The sequence below is a fragment of the Cervus canadensis genome, chromosome 23 (genome assembly GCF_019320065.1).
Source record: "Cervus canadensis isolate Bull #8, Minnesota chromosome 23, ASM1932006v1, whole genome shotgun sequence".
Classification (NCBI taxonomy): domain Eukaryota; kingdom Metazoa; phylum Chordata; class Mammalia; order Artiodactyla; family Cervidae; genus Cervus; species Cervus canadensis.
The window spans coordinates 30,478,377-30,505,124 of record NC_057408.1 but is presented as its reverse complement, the minus strand read 5'-3'; positions in this window follow the sequence as shown (position 1 = coordinate 30,505,124).

The following is a 26,748-nucleotide window of genomic DNA, read 5'->3' as shown; positions in this document are numbered from 1 at the left end:
GAAAAATATGTTGCTATATAGCTCACATTTCATGAAATACACGTATAAAAAAACCTGTTGTTGAGGCTCAGATTGAATCTGTTGCTTTCCTTTTGCCTTGATGATTATCAGCATTTTTTCTTAGAAAAAGGCCAACATATATACCTCATATATATTATCTTATTTAATATGGTCTAGAGAAATCATGAATCTTACCAAGGTCACACTCTTAATAATAGGTTAAGGCTTTAGTGATATGGTTCTAAATCCTCCGTTTAACCATGAGCTCTGATGCTTCTCTTGGTGATGGTTTTGGTTCACCAGTGACAGAAAACATTCTGTTTTGTTTTGTTTTGTTTTTTTCTTTCTTTTTTAGCAGTAGCACCAGGGTCCCCCTGTCTCGTGTACTTGATCCAGTGGGTTGTGCCCTAAGAGACCTGAATTGCAATGTGAGTAGCTACCTACATGGTAAGAGGAACTTGTTCACAAATTGCCTCAACACCATTTACTTAGGTACACCTAGGAGATTAAAAATATATTATTTTAGATTTCAGCAAACATCTTGTTTTGGGGAATGGAAAGATTTGCCCTTTATTAAATACCTTTTAGCTAAAGGAATTATTTGACAACTGACTAAAAACCTAAACAATTGAGGTATTATTGGGGTGTTGGAGCGTGAAAGGAGAGGTATAATTTTATGAACAAAAACCACCCCTGGAGTCAGACCTGGGGACCAGTGTTTGGAATGTGAATCACTGTGAACCATTTAGGTTTCTATTCCAATGTTGAGAGTCCCACCATATTATCTGCCAGATTCTTTAGATGTGGATTTTGTGCAAAGTCCTGGAAATCTCATATTTAAAGTGGTGCTGATAATTCAAAGAGTATCCAAAGAAGAGAGAGACATTTTTTCAGACAGGTTGGGAAAATCATATACACTCTGTCTCTTTTAAAGTATCTCAAATGCTTACTAGCATGTAAAGGTTCTAAGAAATGCTGTGGTAAAGAAGCCTGTTTAACTGGGTTCACTGCAGTATTCCTATAACTTCTTTGTCAATGGGGAGTTCTCTTTTGTGTGATTTCTACCATAGCACCTAAAGCAGGGCCAGGAATATAGGAGGGGCTTCAAAAATACTTAAAAGAATGTTGAGAAGTCAAGTTCCCAATGGATTCTTGTCTCACGGTTGTAGCACAAAAGAGGCTGTTTTGATGGATGGATATATGTTGTACTGTGCAGACACTGGGGAACAAGTATAAAATGATAAATGTGACATGGATTAGCCTCAGAGGAATTTAGAGTTTACTGGATAAGGCAGCAATGTTCATAAATGACAAAAGGGAGCCAGTATCACATAAATATTGAAAGCTCTAGCTTCAGTCTCAGACAGAACTGGGTTCAAGTTTTGACATTATCACTCACCAGCTGGGTGGTCCAAGGCAAGTTATTTAATAATTCCAAGGCACCAGTCTTCTAAAACAGAAGATGGAGATAACAGTTTTACAGCTCACTTGGCCATTATTTGGTGTAACATAAGTAAAAAGAAATAACTGCATCTTGTCTCTGCACCAAGTAATGCCTTACATCACTCAAATATTTGCTGAGTGGATTAATAATGTTAATTATATATTTTTAAACTTCTACCTAGTACAGTACCTTACATAAGGTAGATATCTAAGAAGATGTTGCTGGATGAATAAAAGACTTAATCAGAGAAGCATTTTCTAAGTATAGCCCATACAACAGCCTCATCTCTGGGTATATAGTTTTTTCTCTTGCACTGTGCGCTTAGTCGTTCATTCGTGTCCGACTCTTGTGACCCTGTAGACTGTAGCCTGCCAGGCTCCTCTGTCCATGGGATTTTCCAGGTAAGAGTACTGGAGTGGGTTGCCATTTCTTTCTCCAATGTAGGGTAGGCCAAAAGAGTCACTTTTCCCCCCTTTTTTTCTTTTATTTTCTTTCTTCCTTCCTTCCTTTCTCTCTCTCTCTTTCCTTTTTTGAAGATATTTTCAGGATGACAATAAAGCAGCAGTCACTTTGTAGCTCATACATGACATCACTTACCTGCTGGCTTCCATTTTCACATGGGTAGCAAATGGACCTGCAACTGTTCCATCTCCCCGCACATCCTCCTTCAGTGTCTCTGACTCAGCTAGGTGTATTTTACTCCATGATGAAGGACACCAGCTTCATCTGCCACATCTAAGTTAAAAGCAGTGCAAACTGCCAGGAGTCTCAGTCCATCCTTGAGGACTGCAGTTCAAATTTCATAAAATCTTTTGAAACAGCTCATGTTTTCCCTTTGGTAAGGAGAACCTAGGACATTTTTTTTTTTATCATTATGGATGTAATTAGGGTTCTGAGGGTTCTTCTTTGGCATAATATTTCCTAACCAGGGAGATGATGGAGCAATGTAAAACTCAGCCAGAGACATGGGATCTAGTCCCAGTTCTCAAGAAACCAGTCTTTGGACTCTAAGTAAATCAGTAATTGTGTGTGTTGGTTTCTGCTTAATTCAATGGATAGTCAATTCCCCCCTCTGTAACTCACACAGCTACTATAGAGATAAACTATTACACTGAAAGCTAATACACCTTGATAAAATAAGAAATCTCTAGTATTCACAATAATTACTGAAATATTATTTGGAATTATTGCTGTTATTCTTTCAAATCACTATTTAATGAACACTTATTTTATGTCATGCACCATGCTGAGGACACATTTTATTTTCTCATTTATTCCCTGTAGAATAGACTTTATTCCCCCTATTATATTTATGAGAAAATAGGTTAGAGCTCTAGTTAGATAACTACCCCAGAGTTTTAGCCAGAGTGCCTAAACATTTCTGCTTAACATATAGAACACATAGAAAATTGTTAAAGGTGGTTTTAATGTTGAAAATATGATGAATTATCTGCATTACTGGTATAATAGTTGTGCTACATGAAGTTGTTTATAATGCAATTTATGAAATTGTGCAATGAGGTGATACTAAATGAAAAAAGTATTACATATACAGTCAATGCACTCTAGACAATTGAAACTGCCAAATCACCTGGCTCACATTAAAGATTCTTTTAGACTTAGGAAAGTTAGTGTGACTGACAAAAAGCTTTAAAGAGCTATCTCTGAGCCACCAATTGTCCATCAATCAAAAACTTTCAGTTGATACTTAGTATTATTATGTCAGATGGTCTCAACTCTTTGCAACCCCATGTACTGTATGTAGCTCAGGAGGCTCCTCGTCTATGGAATTCTCCACACGGGAATACTGGAGTGGATAGCCATTGTCTTTCCAGGGGATCTTTCTGACCCAGGGATCAAACCCAGGTCTCCTGCATTGCAGCCAGATTGTTTACCACCAGAGCAGCTATTTAACTTCGAGCAATATTATAATGATTAGAGAAAACGGAAAATAAGAATTAAATATGGCAAATAGTAAATGTGGATTAAATCACATCATGTTATGTCTTAAAAGGTGATAATAGGTTAAGATTTTAAGTTTGGGTTTTGAAAATCAGCATATCATATTGATATATAATTGCTATTGGCCAAAATGTTTCAGAAAATTATTTAGAATCAAAATGTGAGAAAGGCTTAGAGTTTGATTGAAATAATGAAGAAATTATTTATATAGAAAGATATATGCTATTTTCTATGTGAATATGAATGTATGTGATGTATGTGTAATATATTCTCCGAAAAATCTACATGTTTTGTGATTAACTATAACTCAGATTTGAGGTAATATAGTACATATATTTGGGCTGCTATTAATATTAAATCTTTTAAATTTAAGCCAAGACTCCAGATAGGTAAAACAGCTAAAGAAAATGAACAATGTGAATGATTACATTCAGGTCAACATGATAAAAAAATCTGCTTCATTTTTGAACATGAAGTTTAAGACTTCAAAAAATTTAGGTTAACTAAAATGTCAGAAAGTAAACTCCATAAAAGGTGAATATGAAAGTAGAACAATAATAGTTGATATTGAGAGGAAGAAAAAGACAGGAGTCAAAGGGAGTAAAGTAAAATCATTAATTTTTTAAAGGTATTTGAATGGGCAAATTTTATTTCCATAATAAAATGAAATTGCAACTCAAATAACTAGTACATAAAATATTGAGACGTAAATGCAGCAATCAGAATAATGAGTCTGTAGCCTATGAAAATAAGTAAGTGTTGCAAATTGCAAGCCTAGAGAGAAAAAGCAACCAAATAGAAGATCATTATTCTAAAAGAAAGAGAGTGAGCGAGCGAGTGAGGAAAGAAAGGTAAGAGGAAAGGAAAAGGGAAGAAATAAAGGGAAGAAAAGAAAAACATTGAATATATGTTAAAGCAAAAAAAAAGCCAAAAAGACAACAAATCATATAATACATTTGTTAGAGTTCATGATTTGATGGGGAGAATGGGCTTCCCAGGTGGTCTGAGTGGTAAAGAACCTGCTTGCAATGCAGGAGACTGGAGTTTGATCCCTAGGTTGGGAAGATCCCTTGGAGGAGGGAATGGCAACCCACTCCAATATTCCCAAGGACAGAGGAGCCTAGAGGGCTACAGTCCTTGGGGTCACAAAGAGACATGACTGAAGCACAGCATGTATATGAACATGGAATAAACTATGATTTAGGAAAACAAATCTAAAACAGGATTACATAAATTTATGCTAAATTAAAAATAATATACTTCATGGAGATTTCTAATAAATAAGTAAATTTTAGTGAAATAATGCTCCTAACTCACCAGCTACTAGACTTCATGACAAGTATGTGTATGCCCTAAATTGCCCAATGCTTGTTACATTATGGTAATGTAAATATTGAGGTAACTAACAGGAAACCATCAAGTGAATGGCAAACACCACACCTAATCTGTCGCTGAATTCTTAGAACCATGAGACATGTTTGGGAGTGTGTTACCCGCATTTCAACAAGTTGAACACTTTCTTAACGTCTCTTTAGTATAACAATGTACCCTGTGTTGTATTTGGCAGGACTAATTTTGAGTGTCTATGAATGTAATCTCTTTCCAACCCAAGATAGAAAGCCTTTGGGACTGAAAGCTTGGAGGCCTGGGAAGAGCTCCATCTGGAACCAACATTTTTGCTCATGGGGATCTGCACTCCAATCCAAAGATAAATCTGAAAAAGTTACACACCCCTTGCCAGTAGTGCCAGACATGTGAGGAAAATAAAATATCCTTTCCCCATTTTCTCTCTTCCACCCACTTTGCTTTATTTTCTTTCTTCATCCAAACTCTTAAAGGTCTGCTCCACAATGACTTTTACAAAGTTTCTTATATTTGAAAAACATACTTCCATATTATTATAAATTATCATGGCCAAGTTCTCAAGTGGGATTTAATTTTTTTCTTTTAGTTATAAAATTAACTTTCCTACTGAAAAGATTTCATGCATCTTCAGCAGAAAACTGAGGTGTTACAGGAGAGAATGTAAGCTTTATATTGTTCATGGAATCTTCATATTTGAGCTCCAGTGAACACCTATCAGAACCTCCAGTCACCTCTGCTCGCTCCCCAGAGCCCTACAATGGAAATGGCTCCACGGCTGGAAGGCCGCTGAGCCCTGATGCAAGGGCAGTGTGCAATGAACATTACTGCCCCAGGCTTGAATGCTGCTAGTTTGCTGTGTCCAGCGTGCTTTTTAATTTAGTCAAATAATACTGCTAGGATCAGTCAAAAATGTGAAGCTAACCAAAGGCCGTCCTATCAACCACATCCTTCTTCAGGCTGATCTCCCTGAGCTTTCAGAGGCTTCACATTGCAGAGCAGCATGGCCCAGATGACCTGGAATTCTGAATTTTTTTTTTTTAACCTGTCTCTTTAATCTATCCTTTAACATATCTCTTCAAATAGTGGTGGTTTTAGTCGTTAAGCCATGTCCAACTCTTTGCGACCGCATGGACTGTAGCCCTCTGGGCTCTTCTATTCATGGGATTTTCCAGGCAAGAACACTGGAGTGTGTTGCTATTTCCTTCTCCAGGGGATCTTCCCAACCCAGGGATCAAACCCCAGTCTCCTGCATGGCAGGCAGATTCGGTTATGGGCAATAACATTTTAACAAACCCCATATTGAAAATAAGTTCAGGACTAAAAAATGAAATAATATCTTATTTATATCTATCACAAGAATTTATTTTAGAACAGAGGTGAATGAAATGCATACCGTATAATCAGATATTTATGTCATTTGTGTTTAAAGCTGAACTAGGTTTCAAATGCACAAATAATCAAAGTGTACAGTTCAAAGTCACTTTGTATGTTCATAGCTTTCAAGAAAAATCCCCCTTTTCTTTGCCTGATGGATAAGAAACTGCCTGCTACATTTTTCTTAACTAAGGGTCTCCAACATTGGCAATTTTGTCAACCTAGATGTAAACACCGCTGCCACGTCCGAATCATAATAAATTTTGTTTACTGTAGTTAGACATTGGGTTTGCTTACATTTTAGTTAAAACACCCGAAGATTTATCCTTCTGTCAGAACCACTGGAAAATTGAGAGTCTTGTGCAAGTTGTAAGCTTTCTGCTTAATCTTCTGGAAACTTTTCCAATTTTCTTTTAATAACACCAGGAGGCCAGTGGCATGCCTCTTATGGATGGAGGGGGAGGAGCTCTCCATTCCAGGCTCCCTCCTTTATTCTGCTGCCAGCCTCCGCAGAAATAAAGTGCAGTAATATACATTAGCACTAACTTATACACCAGGCTATCACCATCGGATAAAATTGATCACAAATTACTGATTACTGAATCAAGAAAGTCATCAGTTATATTGTACTTGATTACTTTCTCATAAGAGGAATATATTACTAAATGTGGTGAGATTACTCATGCATAAAAATTTGGAAGCGACACACCAGCACCCCACCCTCAGGAGGAAAGGAGAACTGTGCTGAGGATGTAGACTCAAAGTTCCCTATATAAATTGTTTCAAGCCAGCTACTCAATTATGGTAGATTGTGATGTGGACTTCAATAATTTTCAGCCATTTTTTCAGCTTGCAAACTTTTATATCACAGTCTTCCCTCTAGGAAGTATCATGGTCACTGACATCAACTACACTTCCTGGTAGAAAGAACTCTGATACTGATCAAGGTTACAAAATTAGGCCAATATAGTTGATGGAATTCTTGCTAGGACAAGTTAAGAAATATTTTTTTTTTCGTCCTGATTCATGTTCTGCTAGAAAACCCTTTTTTGATTTGCCTTGACTCTCCTTGCTCTATGTCATAGTTGTCTTAAGCCAAATTGGAAATTTACTCTCATTTAAAACAGTGTCTTCTGCCCTTGGGAGATACATAGGCCAAGATGGGGGTCATGAGACAGATCTTAAGGAAAAAAAGTGAAAGATATGTTAGCATTCACACACTCCCTAGTAACTCAGCAGGAATACAGTGATAAAGAGTGTGCAGTTGTCCACATAGAGACAGTTTTATCCTTGGCAACAGATGGAAACCAATTGAAACTCAGACTCTGGGAAAAGAGACTACCTTACATCTAAATGAAGTCCAGTTCTGATTTTTCCAAAGTGGGTATACAGATTCTCAGGGACAGGCAGTGGTGTTGCAGTAAGTGAGAAGTCAAAGGATAAACAGAAAACACCTTCTTGGATTGTCTATTTTATCAACACACTAAGATCTAGTGTCCTCACGGTCTTAAAATATTTAGGCCAATCTCTTGTTCTTGTTCAAGTTCAAAGAACAACATGTTTTTATGTTCAGGAAGTGATTTGAAATAGTTTACTTCTGTGTTTTATGTCCTTTTTTTCAACAGATTATCTGTATAATTGGTGCTATGTGATTAGTTTCCTCTGCTGAGAGAGTAGAATATACTAACCTCATTACTCCTGCTCCTGGTGGTAGTTTGCAAGTGATATTTAGTACTTGGTGTTCAGTTGGTGTCGCCAAGATCTGGAAGCTGCACAGAAGAGATAGCACTAGGAAGCCCAGATTCACTGACTGGCATGAGCCTGGATGCTCCAGTGGTTGCTGATCACACCCTTCACTGTCTATGGACAGATTTTGTCAGCTCTTCCCAGCAAATGTAAACTTATGCTTTGCACTCATTATTTCTGGCTAAGGTTTTGTTAAATGAGTGGACACCTCAATCCACAAAACTTCCTCACTGAATAGATTCATCGCCTATAGATTCTTGATCAAACTTCAACCCCAACTTTGAATATTTTTTTTAATGTAGACGCCAGCTAGAAATAAATCTTAGTCTTCATTTAGTTCTAGAATATAGATGTTAGACTAACAGCTTGTCCCTGTGGTCCCCAATTCAAGCACCATATACTCACAAATAATCATGGCACATTCCAATCTTACTTAGGAACAAATGTCCAATTCAACTTTATACTCTACACCTTTGATAGGTGTGAGATCTACAGAACACATCTTCCCAAACAGAAGGAAGACAGCCTCTTTTCGGTTCATGTGCCTCTTTTCAGATCATTTATTTTTTTAAGAAAATAATAATGAAATAGATGTTCAAATTTTTAATGGTAACATTTGAGAAGAGATTCATTATAGTTTAGAATGTTGGTCTGTCACCTTGTAATTCATTATAAATATGTCTGGATAGTGCTTCATGAAAAAAAATAACAGTAACACCAACCATTTAATCACCACAGCTGGTTGTTTATAACAATAGGATATCTAATGTTATAGGACAGAAAACAAATGTCATGCAATGCATTTTTTCCCTTTGCCTGAGCTTTAGTCTTCAGCAAGATCTGACAAATATTGGCATTATATGTCACTAAGAAGTAAAAGATCATGCTCTGACCTTCAGGAATCCCCATAATGTGTACATTATGTTGATGTGCCCTTTGTTTTTCTGTCTTCGTTTGCTTTGGCGGCCTCTGCAAGTTTAGAACTAGCGAGGTTGTTTTACCGAGTTTCCAATGGCATCATTTTAGCCAAGGAATTAACTAAAGGTGAAGACTACTTCCTGCACTGTTTGTTTATTTCACTCTGACATAGCTGGAAGACAAGAATGAGGTATACGCCACAAATGCTTGAGATGCTCATTTAAATAGGATCATTTAAAAACCAATGTCTTTTCTTTAAAGCAAGTGCAAACTTTAAAAAAAAAAAACAGTTTGGTTTTAAATGAAAGTCTTTTGAGAAAGGATTCATCAGAGAAGGTTAAAATTCTTCTTTCTTCTTTTTGCAATAGCTCTCCACCTTTATGTAAAAAATGTGCACTGTCTCTAAGGTTCCAGTCACATTCCTCTTAATCCAGAGATGTGCTTCTAACCCCATTACTTTATTCATTCACCTCCTCTTTCAGTAAACTCCTAAAGCTTTTTTGATCCATATTGTAGAATTCATTATTTAATTGAATTTTTGCTGATTTTTGCCTTAGCTTGGGAAATGATAACCATATTTCTTTCTTCCCAAAGCATGGCGTGGCACATGGCCTACTCTTAATAAAATAATTGTATAGGGTTTATTGCTTCACTGTAGGTTGGCTTTAGAAGCACAGATAAAAATAAAATATAAATACTATTAAATTTCGTTAGATCCCTGCTTTCTCTCACGAAGTTAGACAAATGCCCCTCTAATAATAACTGTTTACCTTTTTCCTTCACTTTTTTACATTTTTGCTTTTCAAAGTAATTTTATGTCTGAGATCCGATTATGATTCTCACAATCACCCTCATGGATAAATAGACCTTGCATATGGGCATAAGTGAGCCTGTCTTTATATATGTGAGTGGCAGAGTCTAGAATTCAAGTCTCATACTCCTGGCTGACATGCTTCATTCTAAATCATATTGGCATAATTTGCTGTTCATTTAGGAAAAATAAGCTTTAGGTTCTGCTAGCTAAAGACATCTTTAAGAGAATTTTACTGAAATGCAATTGAGAAGAAGAGATTCAACCAATTTTGGTAGAACAAAGAAATTATTCACTTTACATTCATTAAGTAGCAAAATAATGTTTTACAGAAGAATTAATGGGCTTCTTTAGGTGGCTCAGTGGTAAAGAATTTGCCTGCCAATACAGGAGATGCAGGAGACAGGAGTTTGATCCATTGGGTCAGGAAGATCCCCTGGAGGAGGGCATGGCAACCCACTCCAGTGTTCTTGTCTGGAGAATCCCATGAGCAGAAGAGCCTGGTGGGGTTACAATCCATGGGGGTCTCAAAAGAGTCGGATGCAATGGAGTGACTGAGCTTGAGCATAAAAGTAGATTACTTAAAAAAAAAAAAAAATTCAGTTATTGGAAGTAAGATAATTAGTCTCAGTTTTGCATATCTTTGCTCATGAAAATGAAAGAGACAATTTTTTAGAATACTCCTTCCAACCTAACACTTATGATTCAGCCCTCTCTAGCTTTGATAACTAGGAGTAACTTCTTTGCTGTATTATCTGTATCTACCCTATTATTTGAGCCTCGGCATAATGCTATTATTTGGGTAGATACTTGAGTTGAGAAAGTATTTATTGTCAGTTCTGGGTTTTGTTAATCCAGTTTGTAGTTTACCTCATCTATTTATACATAATTAAAGAGCTAACTGGTGATCATACCAATTGTTAAGAAATCTAAATATGTTTCCTGGAGACATGTAGCAAGTTTAATCTAGTTCTTTTGAGGGAACAAAAATATCTTCATTTCTCTTTAAAGTTTTAGTGTTGTAATCAGTTGATATTTATCAAGCACATAGTCAGTGCTCTAGAACACTATATAAAGTACAGTGAGAAATATAAAAAGTGTAAGGAAAGGATCCTACTTTTAAATGCTCAACAGTCTTGCCAGGGAGTAAAACATGGAGAGATGAACAATTAACTGACAATCCAAGGCAGTGCATAATAAACAGGAAATTCTTGGTGTATTTATAGTTTGGCGAATGTTTAACAACTGACTTTTCAAAGGGAAAAATAACCAGGTTTACAGTATTTGCCAATTTCCACAGTGCAAATATTCCCACAATGGCCAATTTCAGACTACCAACATGAGGTCATTGATCTCTGGGGTAGGGAAAGATGCACAAAATAGGTTCTGGGGTATAAGGCCAGTTCGATTGACACCAGAACACCAATCTTCCTGTAGGAGTTTAGATCAAGCAAAGATCTGAATCAAAGTGGTTCAGTATATTGATTCAGTGGAGAAATATCTTTCTTATCTCTGAATAATAGTAACATATGAATGGGAAATAATTGATGTAAAAGAAGAGATGATGCAACCAACAGTCCAGGGTACCAATGACCAAGATAGGGGAGGGGGAGGTGGTGGGCAGAAATACCTTTAGTTGGTGTAGATTATTTTTTTAGAAGGATCTTAGAAAGTGGGGGGGAGGGGAAGCTAACAAGTGGCTTAGACTGTATCTAGTACGTTTGTCTTTCCAAAAATGTGAATAATATCTGTGTCTACAAAGAAAAATGGAAAAAATGACAAATACAAAATTCAATTTTTTCGAAAATCAATTTGCTGTTCATAACAGTGTTACTAAGAATCTTTTGGACTTACCAGTTCCCGAGAGTCTTGGGAATTACCAAGAATATTCTTAGAATGTTCTCCGAGTTACTGGAAACTCCAGAAATACAAAATTACTCTAGGAAAAGAAAGCTTAAATATCTCTTTAGCCAAATCAGATTAAATTCTTACATAGTTCTATTCAGTATCACATTGGAGCCTGGAAGATGTTTGTTTTTTATTTCCCTCCAAATAAATCCACGTTCTATCCTAGGAAACTTTAACTTCCATCCTTCTCCACAGCATAATCCATTGTTATAGCACTATTCTAAAATATTTTCATTCTTGTCAAAATCCCGGAATATAAGGCTTTATTTTGATAATTCATGTGGCTGGATATCAAAAAACTTCCAGGGTACCCACCAACATCTGCTGTCTAGTTTTTATCAGTTTGTCCCATCTGGCCTGCATTCAACAGTACCCAAACCAAGACTGAACAAAATCACAGGACATTCAGAAGCAATTTCACATTATTTTTTGAAGCATCAAGTCTTCTTTCTCAGTCTTAAGAATCAGGAACTGTCATTCATCATCCTGCAGACAACCCTGAAACTCTTCAGATTAAACTTTTCAGCACTCTCTCTTCTACCAAATGTTAACATTTCTGAAATATGTGTTTAATGTTCATCTGTACTGGCTTATGTTTGACTCAGAGACATTAAATATGATAAGGAATAGGAAATCGTTAGTACTTGTGATCACTAAAATGCATTTTAATTCTTAATTTAATCCATATACATAAATCCAAGAAAATTTCTCATCTTGGGCATTTCCATTTATTCCCAGGATTCCTGGCATTTAGTCTTCATTTCCCTCAGCTTCATGTAACATATTTCTCCTAACATCCTCTCATGCCTCACAGTACAACTTGTTACTAAAGTGCTTCTGTGTTTGCACACACCTATCAAGAAAAGGGACCAGTATAGCAAATACGGCACATATCCAGGAATGTAAAAATTCACTGTGTCTATGACCTCATCATCTTTCAACTTCTCTGAAGTTAATTTCTCTCCTGTGAGACTTTCCAGCACTTATTCAGTCCCAGTGTCTCTCCTACACTTAATACCTCCCTAATACTCTATCCACTTAAATAAAAATAAGATGTATAGTCTCATTTTAAAATAAAAAGGCAGATGCAGGTGACCTTCCAAAAGCCATGTAGCAAATCAATGGCAGAATGAAGATGAAATCAGGATGTTTTGACAAAACAAGCCCTTCCAAGAACTTCCCTCAATACTACCAGCAGCACAGTACATGTTGGCTGAAGCAGAGTGGGAATGTGCTTTTCTCTTCAGAGAAAAGTGTGGCTAGAAAAACCAGAAGATCTGGGCATTGATGAATTATTTTATCCACATTCTTTTTTGACAATGACACAATGAAAAGAAATAAATGTAGAGTTTGAAAAGAATAACATTGCGGTTGCATCATCTCTTTTATTATAAAAGATCTAACCAGAGGAAAGTCATTTCTACTTTCCTTATACTCAAGATTGAGAATTAAGGTGAATTTCTATCATAAAGGCCTTAAGACAAATCCTTCTTTCCAGTAAGTATTTGCAAAGTACCATTTTCTCTTCACTAATAACACAAGTGAATTTCTGTAATTCCTTCTTCCACTTGTTTGGTGGAATCAACAATTCTGTTTGAGTTCTCCTCTTTAAGTGATTCAAGATGACAAACCAGGGACCATTAAAGGCGGGCAATCTGTATATCTTGTTTCTAAATTTTTCCCTAGTAAATTCCCTTCTAACATCACCTACAGATAAGCAGAAGCCAGGAATTCTTTTTTTGCTCAATCAACCATAAACCCATGTCCAAGGTCTGAAAATGCCTCTTCTTCAGATATTTTTTTCCAGGGCTACCCACAGTCTTAGTGTGCACCCCGTGTCCCTCCTGGGCCCAGAAGATCCAGTGCTGAGGGTGCAGTTTGGATATGCAGGACGAGGTGTGCAAACGTGTTTGCACCAGCAGTGTGGAGCAGAGCTGGGGATGGGAAGAACAGGACCTAGGAGGAGGGTCAATAGCCAGGGGCCAGGGCTGGGTCTCCACCTGTAATATCTGTGTGGATCCAAGAAGTCTGAGAATGTTATATTCAAACCTGATGCTCCTGGTCTTTAACATATTCACCACTTTAAGTGACTTTCAATTTTTTAATACCAAGATATGTGGTATAAACTACTCTTTCTCTACTCTTTCACTAGCCCTTCTAATGTTAGATTGGGGCCTATGCCTTTCTTGCACTTCACAAAGGAATTGAATGTACACCACAAAGAAATGTCAGATGATTTGATCAATGTCATCAAGAATGGACTAGAATTATTTTTCAAAACAGTAATTATTTAATGATTTTACCACATATTTAAGTAAAACAATTTATGATGGCAGAGTATTTTAAGCCCCATTTTTGTTTCTAATTTTTCTGTCATCCCTGACCCACTTGTTGAGATGATGTCAAATTTTTACTTTATTCATTATATAGAAACTCCAAAACAGAGTAATTCTTTAGCTTCTTTTTACTTTGTCCATTTCAAAAATGCAGCAAATTTAATCTAGCTCTCCATTTCTTTCTATAGAACAGTGATATTTTTGTTGAAATGAGAAATTTACACACCCATTTCAGAGTGTTAATACTTGCTCAGAATAGCTTTGGCATAGTGTTATGCAAGATTTCTTCCCGAAAGGCAATGGTTGCATCTAACAGTTATAGTATAGGAAATTTAGAGGTTGCACCCAGTAACTTTACTGTGTCTGCCAGGGAAGCCTCTCTCTTCTTTCAAGAGTAAGGTTATCTTTGGTTTGAGCAGAACTTATGTAGCTTAATGGGTGATAATTTCTCGCTGCAAGACATCTCGTGTTCTGCATGCCTCTCATCTGGCTTATATCACATAAAGAGGAGGGAATGTAATTTCCACCCACCTGTAGAAAACAGCTAAGTTTTATTTCCTGTGTGATTCCTAATACTCTGCCCCACGAAAGGAATTCATTATCCTTAGATGAAGTAATTATCCTCAAGTAAAGTGGAGTTGAAGCACATAAACGTTCAAGTCAGACAGGGATGAGTTTGAAGCTTGGCTCCCCCAACTCTTATATGCTATATGATCCCTTGCAAATTGCTTAATGTTTCAAAACTTCAGATTTCTCATCTGTAAAGAGGAAATAATATATCTATCTTCTAGAGTAATTGTGAGGATTAGATGAGACAATATATATATAAAGTTTCTGACACCCAGTGGGCATTCATTCAGTTAGTGCTGTTATTTTGGCAGCATCTAAATAATTACCATCATCCTGCTGTTAATCTTTACTATATCAATCAGTCCTTTGTGAATAATTTCTGTGTGACCTCAAATCTTTTCTCTCTATCAGGCACCTCTATTCAGATATCTTAGAATTACCTCAATTCAATTTGTACAATACAAAATATCATGACTTTAAGAAAATAACCCTCAAATTTTCTTAAAGTAAAAAAAAGAAGATTTTGATACTCATTGTTTAATTGTTTTAAAGTAATAATAAGGGTGATGTGAAATTTAAATCGGAAATGTCTCCCTTTCACTTCTTTCTCAAATTTCCATGACTAAACCTGGATATAGCCTTGTACATTTCCTCAGTGTCATTTATGACACTTCTTTTCCACTTTTCCAGCGTATGTTAACACTAAATCCGGGCTTTTGTAATTTGCAAAGTCTTCTCATGACTGTTGCTCACTGTTACTTTCTCTTCTATCAATAATGCTCTAGTTCCTCATCCCTGCACATTCACCCAAACATTTCTCTGACACCCAATCCCTCACATTCTCTCTTCCCCCGCCAAGATTATTCCTTTAGTGGTCTTTATTACCCACTGCACTCAGAAGACAGACCAATCAACTTGCTTTGCAAGACACTTTGGCAACTATCTCTATTTTTCTTATCTACTTTGTGTATTTTAATATCATTTTGGTGGTAATTTTACATAAAGTAGGTGCTTTTTATCTGTTCTTCTTCTCTTTTTTTGGTATGTTTTTGCCTCAGAATATTTATTTATGCTATTCTTTCCTGTCATGAGTTTAAATGTGTTCCCCAAAAATCCATGTTTAAGTTCTAAGCCCAGGTACCTCCAAATATAACTGCATTTGGAGATAGGTCTTTATGTTGTTGCCGTTGTTCAGTCCATCAGTCGTGTCCAACTCTTTGTGACCCCACGGACTGCAGCATACTAGGCTACCCTGTTCTTCACTATCTCCTGGAGTTTGCTCAGACTCATGTACATTGAGTTGATGATGCCATCCAACCATCTCATCCTCTGTCACCCTCTTTCCCAGCATCAGGATCATTTCTAATAAGTAGGCTCTTTGCATCAGGTGGCCAAAGTATTGGAGCTTCAGCTTCAGCATCAGTCCTTCCAGTGAATTTTCAGGGTTGATTTCCTTTAGGATTGACTGGTTTGACCCCCTTGCTTCCCTAGGGACTCTCAAGAGGCTTCTCCAACAGCACAGTTCAAAAGCATTAATTCTTCAATGCTAATCCCTCTTTATGGTCCAACTCTCACATCTGTACATGACTACTGAAAAAACTATTGCTTTGACTATATAGACCTTTGTTGGCAAAGTGATGTCTCTGCTTTTTAATATGCTGTCTAGGATTGTCATGACTTTCCTTTCAAGAAGTAAGTGTCTTTTAATTACACAGCTGCAGTCACCATTCACAGTGATTTGGAAGCCCAAGAAAATAAATCTGTCACTGTTTCCATTAATTCCCCATCTATTTGCCATGAAGTGATGTAACTGGATGCCATGAACTTTACTTTTTGGAAGTTGAGTTTTACCTAGTTTTTTATTCCCCTTTTCCACTTTCATCAAGAGGCTCTTTCTTCGCTTTTTGCCATGATGGTGGTGTCAACTGCATATTCAAGGTTATTGATATTTCTCCAGGCAATCTTGACTCCAGCTTGAGTTTCATCCAGTTAGCCATTTTACATGATGTACTCTACATAGAAGTTAAAGAAGCAAGGTGATAATATAAAGCCTTGATGTACTCCTTTCGCAATTTGGAACCAGTCCGTTGTTCCATATCCAATTCTAACTGTTGTTTCTTGACCTGCAAACAGGTTTCTTGGGAGGCAGGTAAGGTAGTTTGGCATTCCCATCTCTTTAAGAATTTCCCACAGTTTGCTGCGATCCACAGTCAAAGGCTTCAGCGTAGTGAATGAAGCAGAAGTAGATGGTTTTCTGGAATTCTCTTGCTTTTTCTATGATCCAACAGATGTTGGCACTTTGATCTCTGGTTCATCTGCCTTTCCTAAATCCTGCTTGAACATTTGGAAATTCTTGGTTCACATTCTGTCGAAGCCTAGCTTGAAGGATTTTGAACTTTACCTTGCTAGCATGTGAAATGAGCACAATTGTGTGGTAGTTTGGACATTCTTTGGCATTGCCCTTCTTTGGCATTGGAATGAAAACTGACCTTTTCCAGTCCTGTGGCCACTGCTGAGTTTTCCAAATTTGCTTCCATATTTAGTACAGCACTTTCACAGCATCATCTTTTAGGATTTGAAATAGCTCAGCTGGAATTCTATCACCTCCACTAACTTTGTTCATAGTGATGCTTCCAAAGGTCCACATGACTTCGCACTCCAGGATGTCTGGCTTTAAGTGAGTAATCACACCATCGTGGTTATCTGGGTCATTAAGACCTTTTTTGTACAGTTCTTCTGTGTATTCTTGCCACCTCTTCTTAATATCTTCTGCTTCTCTTATGTCTTTATAGAAGTAATCAAATTAAAATGAGGCCATAATTCAACATAACTCATGTCATTATAAAAAGAAGAAATTTGGAGAGAGACATGAATGCAGGGAGAATGCCATGTGAATATGAAGGTAAAGTGAAGATAATGCTTCTATGAGCCAAAGGACTCTAAAGATTGCTGGAAATCACTAGATGCTGGGGAAGATGAATGAAACCATTTTTACTCACAGCCTTCAGAGGGAACCAAACCTGCTGACACTTTGCTCATGGACTTTTAGCTTCCAGAATTATGCAAATATATATTTCTGTTCTTTAAGACACTCAGTCTGTGGTACCTTGCTATGGCAGCACTGCTGCTGCTGCTGCTAAGTCACTTCAGTCATGTCCGACCCTGTGCGACCTCACAGACGGCAGCCCACCAGGCTCCGCCGTCCCTAGGATTCTCCAGGCAAGAACACTGGAGTGGGTTGCCATTTCCTTCTCCAATGCATGAAAGTGGAAGTGCTAGTGACCCCATGGACTGCAGCCCACCAGGCTCCTCCGTCCAAGGGATTTTCCAGGCAAGAGTCCTGGAGTGGGGTGCCATTGCCTTCTCCCACTATGGCAGCACTAGCAGACTGCATACCACCTGCTCCTCTGCAAATGCTATCCCTGTTAACCTGAGTGGCCTACCCACAGTGAGATGTCATCATGAGGGGCTTTCACTCACTCACTCATTCATGGGTTTGTGCTAAGTCATCTCAGTTGTGTCCATTTCAGTCTTTGCGATTATCTGTCCACAGGATTTCCCAGGCAAGAATGCTGAAGTGGGTTTTCATTTCCTTCTCCAGGGGATCTTCCTGATCCAGGAATCGAACCCACAGTCTCCTGCACTGGCAAGCTATTCTTTACCGCTGAGCCACCTGTGAAGCCCTAAGTAGTATATAAACCCATCTTATCTTCTAAAACAAGGTTTCAGGCTGGTTTGAACACTAAAATGTCCTATGGCTACGATTTTGGCTTCAATGATCTGTGATTTAGAACTTTTCCCAAGTCTTTTATTAACATTCATACACTTTTGTAATACTATATGGTGCTCACACAGAATGGTTATGAATAATTTTATGACTTTATTAACCCAGGTCCTGCCCTCGAGGCACTTACAAGATCTATAGTGTACTGAGCTTCTCTATAAATATTCAGCACATATAAAAACCACTGGCAAAATGTAAAGTAACAGTGGCATAAAAAGAAAAATCACCAAACACATTTAGAAACTGAAGACTTAAGGAAGAACAAAAAGGGGGGAAACAATTTATTTTTCAACACTTTCAGTCTTCAACTCCATAAAGTCCTTTGTTTTTACGTGTTACTGTAAGCGTTATGAATAGTCATGTGTGGGTTCAGATCACCCTATGGCAAAACCACAAGGTTAGCAATGTTTGTGTCCCTGCCGCAGGCCTTGGCAGTGGTAGCTTTTCCACTTCCATGGAACTGCTTTATGCAATGTGTAGCTCTTATTCCCAACCCGTCTTTCTTTCAGTATCTTCTGCTTTTTCATTATTAAAATCCAACATGAGGACAAAGATATCCATGGCTTAAAACACACTATAATGACAAAATTTGCCTTTTGAATCTTTCCTTCAATCATAACTTGATGAATGTTGTCCCCATTTTAATGATCTAAAGTATTGACTGATCAAGTAGAGATTACACTTTGTTGTTAAGAAAATGTTCTCTCTGACATCATTCACTGGCATTCTCATACTACACCAACCAATAATAATACTGCACCAATCAATAATAATAATTCCTACACAGACCAGTCACTAAGCCACAGCCTAGCAGATGACTCAGCAGCCTCCCCCTCAACTCCCCCACTAAAAAGTAATAATTCATAACATAATATCATTGAATGCTTACTGTGTGTTAAGCACCTTTCAAGGTACTTCCCATGAATTAACCCATTCAAGCCTATCAACTGTCCTGTGAGACAAATCACACTATTCTTTTCTTTATAGAGGTCAGTTAAGTAAATATCCTAAGGACATGCAATTAGTATGATGTAAAGCTAGGGCCCAGATCTAGACAATCTGAATACAGAGCCTACCCACTTCTACTTTATTTTCCCTCTTCTATGATTTAAAAGTAGCTCAGTGGAAGACCTGGATAGAAGTCTTGAATTGTCCATGAGCCTTACCAAAGTTCATCTGAAGGGTGGAGGGGGAGAAATATATGTGTGAGTGTGTGTGTGTGAGAGAGAGAGAGAGAGAGAAAGTCACTCAGTGTCTGATTCTTTGTGACCCTATGGACTATAGTCCTGGAGGCTCCTCTGTCCGTGGAGTTCTCTGGGCAGAAATACTGGAGTGGGTTGCCATGTCCTCTTCCAGGGGATCTTCCACACCCAGGGATCGAATCAGAGTCTCCTGAGGCTCCTGCATTACAGGCAGATTCTTTACTATTGAGCTACTGGGGAAGCCCAAAAACGGAGAGATAGATGACCTTAATGGATTCTCTGTTTCCTTTCTTTTTTTCCTTGTTCTGCTATAGACTGAATGTATTCTCCCAAAATTTATATGTTGAAATCTAATCCCCAGTGTGATAGTAATTGAAAGTCGGGCCTTTGTGAGATGATTAAGTCATGAGAGTAGAAACCCCATGAATAGAATTAATGTCTTTAAAAAGGGGGCCAGAGGTTTTCCTCACTTCCTTCTACCATGTGAGGATGGCCATCTGTGAACCAGGAAGCAGATTCTCATCATACACTGAATCTGCTGAGCTTGAACTTCCTAATCAGCAAATTGTGAGAAATAAATTCCTGCTTTTATAAGACTCTCATTTAATGTATTTTGTTATAGGAGCCTAAACAGATTAAAGCAACTTCAATAGACATAAGCTTTCAAACTAGAATGTTTAGACCAGATTATGCTCTGCTATCACCTAGGCTCTCTCTCTCTCTCTCTATATATATATATACATATATATATATACATCTCCAGTATCTTGTGCCCCATTGGATGCATAGTAGATTCAGTCCCCATCTTTACATTCACTGTCTAGTTTCCTCACTAATCTTCATCTACCTGTCACTCTTCTTGGAAGCCTGTTTTCCTGTTTCCTCATTCTGTGTGTGCGTGTGTGCGTGTGTGTGTATGTGTGTGCGTGTGTGTGTGTGTGTATGTGTGCGTGTGTGTGTATGCTAAGTCACTTCAGTCATGTCCTACTCTTTGCAACTCTAGGAACTGTAGCCCTTCAGGTTCCTTTGTCCACGGGATTCTCCAGGCAAGAATACTCGAGTGGTTTGCCATTTCCTCCTGCAGAGGATTTTCCCAACCCAGGGATTGAACCTGCATCTCTTGCATTTCCTGAATTGGCAGGTGGGTTCTTTACCAGTACCCCCTATTCCAGAGATGAATCAGAGTATTACAATTCAAGAATGTGCTTTACACCTGGAGTTGGGTTATCCATGGGCTTCCCTGGTGACTCAGAGGTAAAGAATCTGCCTTCCAATGAGGGAGACACAGGTTCAATCCCTGGGTCAGGAAGAATGGCAACCCACCCCAGTACTGTTGCCTTGAAAATCCCATGGTTAAAGGAGTCTGGCAGGCTATATATGGTCCATGGGTTCACAAAAGAGTCAGATACAACTTAGCGACTAAACAACAACAATTGGGTTACCCAGGTCAGAATTGCCTTTGTCTTGTTCGGAGCTATATTCACAATCCTCAAGAGACAGAGTTTTGGGGTGAGTGAAGTGACATTAGAAGGTTTTTTTTGTTTGTTTTGTTTTGTTTTTCTAACCATGAAAGTCATTAGATGGTCAGAGACATACTGCAGTCTTCCATTCTGCCTGCCTCCCTCAACAATGTGATGCCAGGACACAGCATACAGTAAGAAGTCAATAAGTGCTATTGACTGGCTTCTTAAGTTCTCTGCATAATTTGATCAGGGTTTCTTCCTCTTTAATTGTGCAACTCAAATATATTTCAGGGACTTAATTCTTCAGTGGTCTGACTCATTTGCAATTTATTTTTTAAAGAAATTATTTGATGTCTAAAGGCCTTTAAAAAAAAAGAAGCCATTTCCTTTTGAACAATGAAATCACGTTTCACTGGCATAATTGGACTGGAACACAGACAAGCTCAAGTTTAGCTCTAAACTCAGAACCCATGAAGGTCGATTGGAAAAACGCAGTCGCCCATCCCAGTGTTAAGTAGCACTTTTTTTCAGATTGTGTCACAAACATGCATACAAAACAAGAGCTAAGTGTTACAGATTAAAGCTTGAAGCTTTTCAGTGATGTCAGTTAGGAGAGAAAAATAAAAGGAAACTTGCTATACTTCAATTGAACTTTCTTCAACAACATAAGGAGGGTGAGGGAAAATCAGTTAGGTTGAAGAAATGGTCTATAGTAGGACAAATTTTTTTTAATTAATTTACCAAGCTTTGCTTTTATATCAGGGTAATATCAATTTGCTTACAGCCTAAACAGACAAAATCTGCCTTTTTAAGAAATGTCAATTCTCTTAGCTACTCAATAAATCAACAACAATAAAGGACATGTCCTGCTCATAGACCAATGCACAGCAATAATATCCAACTGTCTCATTTTGTACCCTTTGCTCTGCTAACCACGTTTACCTATTTATAGCCCCATCTTTGCTCCCCTCCTCCATCACTATCTAGCAGCTAGTTTTGACCTTCAGAGTCTGTGGAAACTGTGTTCAACTTTTGGCTTCTTCTACTTTTATGTTTGAGTAACTGCCTTCTACATTCACACTTATCCGTCATTGGCTTGTATATTAGTACCCCTGAGAGTATTTCCTTGTCACCCAGCAAGAGGAGATTTGCCACACCAACAGAGAGGCAACCTATGAAATGATAGAAAAGAGATTAAATCACTGGAGATAAAAGAGAGTTCTAAAGGCAGTGAGTGTTGTCACTAGTGATGAAGTATTTTAGGATGGACAAGTGTAAAGGCTATGCTTTAAAAAATACATATTGACAAATACTGTTACCATTAGAAGGGGTCTAAGTTCATCTGGCTTAGAAACCTAATTTTATAGCTATGGAAATGTATCCCAGAAAAGTCAAGAGAATTAGTATTAGCCAAGTGTATATGTTGACTTAAAACTAAAACTAGAAGTGTCCTAAATCCAGACATTTCTTCCCCAGTTCTCTAGGGATCTTTGTGGTGTTAACAAATTGATGGGATTCAATAAATATTGAAGGGAGCCAAGAAGGGAGGCAGGGATTGTAGGAAGAAGGGAAGAAAGAAGATGATGTATTCTGCACTCTTTGCACAAAGAAAAAAGCTTTCAGAAATGTTGTCTTTCCTGGTGTGACATGGAGTGAAGCAGAGTCAAATAGTGACAAGAGAAAGAAATACTAAGATTCAGTCTGGAGTTCAGGGACCCAAAACAAGCATACTTGGTCTAGAAGCACAAGTCCTTCTATCTTATAAATTAGGCAGAAGTATTGAAGCTGAATCCAGCCTCTGTACCCCCAAACTGAATTAAATCTCAGAGACAGAGTTTTGGATAAAGTAGAAAAGAATAGTTTTATTGCTTTGCCAGGCAATGGGGGGGCCACAGCAGGCTAATGCCTTGAGAATTTAGAGGAGGTAGTGAGAAGTTTTATATTAATGGTTCAAAGGTGGTATGATCAGCTCATGGGCAATATTCTGGTTGATTGATGGTGAGGTAAGTGGGAGTCAGAATCATCAGTCTTCTGGTTTCAACCTGTCAGGGGTCTATAGACTTGTGGGCAGCAGAGGAGCTAACTTCCTGCACCTGGTGGGGCTTTCAGTATCTGCAAAATAGCTCAAAAATATTGTTATATATAGCTCTAGGTGGGAGCAAGACCAGGACTCTGCCCCAAGACTGCATTATTGTTTCTTTTGACTATTCCTCCCTTGTCTCCACATACCCTCCTTTTTGCCACTAGCAACTGTTTCAACCTGCCTGTTGGAACTCAAAGAAAGTCATGGAGACTGAATGAAGCCTATTTCCTATAATTAAGAAATGGGGGAACACAGAAAAGCATTTGTGCCCAGAAACCTCATAGGGTCCTGCTTGGTATCAGTATAGGCACAGGAGATATAAAGGGAAGGAAACCACCACGTGTCCCTCCAAGAGCATCTGAGTTTGTCTGACCCCAAAGCCAGTGTTCTTTGGCTCAGCCCCTCCTCCTTTAGTGCTTCCCCTCATTCTGCAACTTAAGGTTTATAGTCGATATCCTTTCAAGCCCTATCTTCCGACTATCCACCCTCTCAGCCCAACTACCCACACAGGCCTGACCTCTGCAGTTCACGGAGCTTCTGGCCGTTGTCAGACCTTTCCTGCACACTGCTCTGTCATTGCTTCACACACTGACACTTGGAATGCCCTTTGGCCACATTTTCACCTAATGAAATTCTGCCTTAAAGAACATCTCTTTATTGAAGCTGTACCCAGTGCCTGATCATATCAAATTCACCTCCTTGGGGGGCCCACAGTGCTGTGCCCTAGTAAAAAATTTGCAGTATATGGTTTTTTCAGCTCATTCAAAGAGACTTTAGAAGATTGTTAATAAAGCTACTTGGGGACATATCTGCCTTTCTCATCAGGTTGTGAATTCCTCAAAGAAAAGATTGTAACTTATGTATCTGAAATCTCGGCAGGATCTGGTAAGTGCCTTGCAGCAAGTAGGAGCCTGAACTAAATGTGTATTACCTTGAATAGCTTGGCCTTAACTTACCTAACTTATATTCTGTAGTCTCTGAAACCGACAGAAAAAAAATTATATGTTAAATAAAATGAAAGTCATTAGGGTGAAATAAATTAACATGTAGGAGAAATGAAATCTCTCATTGTCTCCAAGCCAGTTACCAATATTGGAGAAATGCTATTTAACAATTACCAGTTAACTAGATCAAAACTGCCTGGAAGTTACTCTCTGCTGCATTAGCATGGTCAAATCAGCATTTATTATGGATTTGGAGGCATATAATGATGTTTTTCAGGTTAAATAAAGGAAAAAGAAAATAAAACAGAGTGGAGAGAAATAATCACAGTCAATAAATGATGTCTCCAGAGGAACATCAATATAATGTAATTAAAAGTCAAGAAAAAAAATCTTTTCATTCTGAATGTAGTTAAATTGTTTATCTTTTTACTGTTCGAAACATTTCATCAAACTTACTCAGCAACAATTTCCTGTGGGACCTGGCAGGCACAAGATAAATGTGAGGTTTGAAAGTTCTGTTCTTTGGAGATATTTTGATGTATTTTACTTTGAGTTATTTTGTGTGTCTGTGTATAATCATGCGTGCATGCACACTTGCATGCTCTCACACATGCACACACACACAAACTTCAAGGAGCACAGAATGGTAAGTCAAAATGTCAACATCTGGCTCTACATCTTAACCTGTGATACTAGCAGAGCACACCACCTTCCTGGGCTTCCTTCTCTTTACAACTAGGGAACTGAAATGGACAGTAACTGAATTTCTCTCTGCTGTTTATGCCCTTGGAGTCTATGCAAATGAGTATTGTTTAAATAATCACCCAATACTAGATCTTTTAAGTTTTTTTTTTTTTTTTTTATGAAAAATAATACTTAGTAATCTCTCTGGTAGGACTCCTATGTTCCCTGGATCATCCTCACCTATGAAATCTCAAAAAAGAGAGAATGCTTTGGCTGAATCAGTATTCTGATTTACTCTTACATCAGGTGTTGCTATACAGTCTTATTTTGTCTTCTCTCAGTTTGGTTTCACACATGAAAAAAAGAAAAAAATAAAAAAACGCCCTTGCAAAATGTGTGCAAATTGTTAAATGTCAGCTGAATGTCATTTTCCAAGTTTGGTACTCAAATAAGGCTCTCTGAAAATTGGTTGTCATATGCTGAGAGTTAAAGGAAAAGATCTTTGGAAAGGTCCTTAGAGGCTTCATTTCTGGAGATTTTGAAGGTCTCACAGGAGCTGACTGTTTCCCCACACATGCCATTCCCCCTGATGTCCTGCAATGCTGTTGTCTTCCAAGCTTCCATGTCTTTGATTGTGTCATTTGCTGGCCAAGAAATGCCCCATCATTGATTCAAAGATGACCATTCTTCAGAGACGATATGCAGGTAACTCTTCTATGAAGCTGTCTCATCTCTTCAGCCACACAGTCTTTCCCCTGTCTGCAATCCAACATTGTTTGAACCCTGTGCCAGTTAGCCCTGGTTTAGACAACGTTTGTCAGACTACATATTTCTTATCTTGAAACTTGCTTGTAAACTCAAGGCAGAACTCAATTTTACCTTAGCGTTCACATTGCTTAGCACAACGTTAGTCATACAAGAGGCCTTCCAACACACAGCACTTGTCACACATTCATCCCTTTTGTCCTAAACAAGCAGAATGTCCTCGATTCTTTAAGGACAGACCACACACTGTTTCTTCTTTTAAATGATAAGTAATTAAGGCAAAGAAACAAAGAATTAACAGTGGTGCTTCCTTTCTTGATTATATAAAATTATATATCAAAGTAACATTTGGGCCTGAATTGCCTGGACCACTGTCTTCATCACATAATTAACCTTGTATCCTCTAAAGATATTTGCCCATCCCCTAGGCCGCTGTACATAACCTAGATATAATTGCCACAGTCCACTAGAGAACTTAAATATCACAAGTGGCCATACTGAAAGGGAGAAAGGTATAAACTGCCCAAGGATGGACATGTGTACCTGATGGAACTATATCCTCTTGAAATCCTGTGCATTTGTCTTACTGCCAGATTGACCTTCTCTTGAGAAATGTGGTTATTTTTCTCTCATTGAGGTGTCATAATCAGTGTGTTGGCTCTTGTTTTCCTTCCAGGTAAATGGGACAGAAATAGATGAAGAAAAATGCAGAGAGAGTTTTGATGAATCTACATAGTGTTTTATTGCTGATGCAGACTAGTTCCATAAATTTCTAGAAGTGTAATGCTTTAAAAGAAAGAGGATTGGAGTCAAAATTGAGGGAGGGGGTAAGGGTAATGGAAAAGGTAATGGTAAGTTGATGCACCTCGTCAGTAGTTGGGCAGAAATATTCTGCAGATGGACCTCATCATATAGGAAAAATAAGATGTCATTGAATAGCTTAATGTTTTCATCATAGTGAGAAGAGACTTCTACTTGCCTAAGAAAAATGTCTTATCTAAATAATAGATTTTTCAGAGACCGCAGACAACAGCAAGGTAAAATATATCTGATTTATGGCAGGTTTAAAAGGTCTTCCCACATGTGAGTCTAGAGCCACAGTCGGTGCCACGGTAAGATGATAAATGAAGAAATAACTCAGTGGGAAAGCAACAGGCAGTAGGCTCTGGGGTGGTAACAGCCACACCGCTCAGCCTCAGATTGGAATCTAAATGCTGAAGATGAGCAAACTACATTACAGGCTTGGAAGAGGCAGATAAAGAAAAGAGGGTGACATTGGGAGTCAGAAAAGTGGAATTTGTATTCCAGATTTACTAATCATCTGCATAGCTTTCAGGAAATCATTTCACCTTTCTTTACCTGCACTTTTGCATCTCTGAATGAGAATAA